The sequence below is a fragment of the Propithecus coquereli genome, unplaced genomic scaffold (assembly GCF_000956105.1).
Source record: "Propithecus coquereli isolate 6110/MARCELLA unplaced genomic scaffold, Pcoq_1.0 Scaffold160, whole genome shotgun sequence".
NCBI classification, from domain to species: Eukaryota; Metazoa; Chordata; class Mammalia; order Primates; family Indriidae; genus Propithecus; species Propithecus coquereli.
In genome coordinates this window covers 2,874,862-2,877,446 of record NW_012140525.1, presented here as the reverse complement: position 1 = coordinate 2,877,446, position 2,585 = coordinate 2,874,862, and the positions used below count along the sequence as shown (strand labels likewise).

Sequence of the window (2,585 nt, the reverse complement as noted above, 5' to 3'; positions counted from 1 at the left end):
CAATTTGACAAAGCATGTGGCTAGTATTTAAGAAAAGTAAAACCTGCCATCTGTGTCCATGTCCTCCTTCCACCACAACCTCCCTCCCTCTAAAAAATGTGATTATATTTGTGATTAAAAGAGACTATGCCAACCAAAAAAAAAGAATTAGTGTGTGTGTGTATTGCGTATATATGTGTAATTATAGTTATTTAGGAAAAGTTCTATTAATTTAAGAAAGTTCCCTCAAAATATTTATATTCAATGTCATAAACAAGGCAATTGAGGGCAATTAAAGATAATGTAAAGAATAAAATGAAATTCTAAATAAAGCAGGGAAAAATTACAGGGAATATTGGAGGGGTATAAGGGTATACTTAACAGATCAGGGAATGCCTCAATGATGAAGTGATATCTGAGCAGAGATTTGAAGAAGGTAAGGGAGTGAACCACGTGGTTATCTGGAAGAAGTATGTTCCAGGTAGAAAAACAAAGTAGTTGAAAAGTCTTGTGCTAGAGCTTGCTTGACAGGTTCAAAGAAAAGCAAGGAGAACAGCATGGGTTGGAGCAGAATGAAAAAGGAGACTAAGAGAAAATAAAATCAGGGTGGCAGGGGAAGGGTTGATTATACATAAATTGGTAGGTAATTACAAGAGCAATTTAAGAACTTTGGTTTTTATTCTTAGTGATGTGAAGCCATTGGAGGGATATAATATAAATGACATCTTTTAAAATATCACTTTGGCTGCTATATTGAGACTACTGTACTATGTAGGCAAAGGTAAAAGCAGATAAAACAGTTAAAAAGCAATAGAAATAAGGTGCAAGACAATAGTACTTGGGGTCAGGATAGTATCAGAAAAAATGATCAGATTCAGCATTGACTTTCAAAGTAGATGTAAAAATGTCTTGCTAAAAGATTCTAGAGTGGAAATGGTTACCAGAAAGAAAAATTCGTATGGAAAGGGCTTCCCTGAGAGAAACTAAGGCCTTCAATCAAGAGAGGCAGTCAGTTCATAGCTCACAGAGAGAACCAGGAACACAACACAATACAACTTCACTTTTTTCCCCCTATCTTTCTGATTCTTTTTGCTAGCGTTACACTCATTATTACCTTAATTCTGTCAGAAGCCAGAGGGCAAAGGAGCTCTCATCCTACAGTTCATTACCCTGGGACAATGAGCATGGTAGAGAAGTTGAAAAGTGGATCTGGAGGATTAGATAGACTAAAGATATCTAGCAAAATGAATAGTTGCAGGTCATAGAATTTAAGCTAACTAAGGGTAGAAGTAAAAATATAAAGGAGGTTTAGTGAAGTGATGGTAGAATTAGGAGATATTAAGCTCTGGAAGGGCTAAAGAATTGAGGAGTCCATGTATCAGAGAGAGTGAGGTGCAAGAGAGGGAGTTGTAGTTTAATAGTGGGATGACTGAAATTGAGATCATGGAAGAAGTAAAGTTATTGAAAATAAAAGGCCTAGGGTGTGACTATGGAAGGATGTTAGATGAGGCAGGGTACAAACAATGTTACTGGGAAAATGTAAGTCAAGGAATTATAAGGGTACTTTAGAAACAGTTTGAAGATAAGTTTCAAGATCACTATACATGGTATTAGAAAGAGTGCCACCACCTTAATCCTGGACTGCCCAGCCTCCAGAACTGTGAGAAATAAATTTGTTTTCCTTATAAATTACCCAGTCTGTAGTATTCTGTTATACCAACACAGAACGGGCTAAGATAATCACTGATACTTTTAGATAAGTAGAAAGAGTGTCAGTGAACCAGGGCTTAAAATCCTCAAGGAATGAGAGGAAGAAATTTTGAGTCTGAAAATGACTGTAACTAGGAAGGTAGTAGAAGTAATGCCTTTAGAAGTAATTAAAAGACAAAATTCCTCTGTCTTGTCTTTGAAATTAAAAGACCCTCATGAAATCTGCAAAATATCAGCTGGAATAAGTCTCAATGATGGAGGTTTGGGAGGAAGTAGGAAGAAAATTCTTTGATGATTAGTGGCATGCTATTAATAATAGCTTCTGCTATTATAAATTTTCCTTTGAAGACACTATTTCCATCAAGGATAACTGTCCTGTTGGGTAATTTCTCACAGATTTATTTTATTCTTCTTTCAATTTTTATGAAAAAATATTTTCTTCAAGAAAAATATTTGTTTCTTCTTTCAATTTTTATTAAGTATCAAATGTTATCACACAATTTGGCTATTTTGTGGATTATTTCTATCACTATTATTCATTATGAATGAATTATTCCTTAGAGAAATATAAAAAAATTATGAAGAGTTTCATGAAATAGAAGGAAACTCCATAAAAGGGATTCCCCAGAAAAGGAAAGACATGTTGGAGCTATGTAACGGATGGCCTGTTTAGCTCTTGAATATCCCATGGAATCTAAACATCAAGGTCAAACAGTTCTGCTGTAAATTGTGATGACATGGTGAGCATTTAAAAAATCATTTATATACTACAAAATAAAGTGGCGGACAGAAGTAAGTGGAGTATAGATAAAGCAAGATTTTCCATAAGTTACTAAATTTTCTGTAAGTTAATAAATTATAATTGGTATATGGAAGTTCATTATTTTTTGTTACAT

The 2,585-nt window shown here is 34.3% G+C and overlaps 1 protein-coding gene across 1 annotated transcript in view; it reads right to left on the bottom strand.

Moving 5' to 3' along the window:
* SLCO6A1 (solute carrier organic anion transporter family, member 6A1) overlaps positions 1–2,585 on the bottom strand; it is a 160,214-nt gene that overhangs the window by 17,415 nt on the left and 140,214 nt on the right. The gene's annotated exons all lie outside the window — the stretch shown is intronic.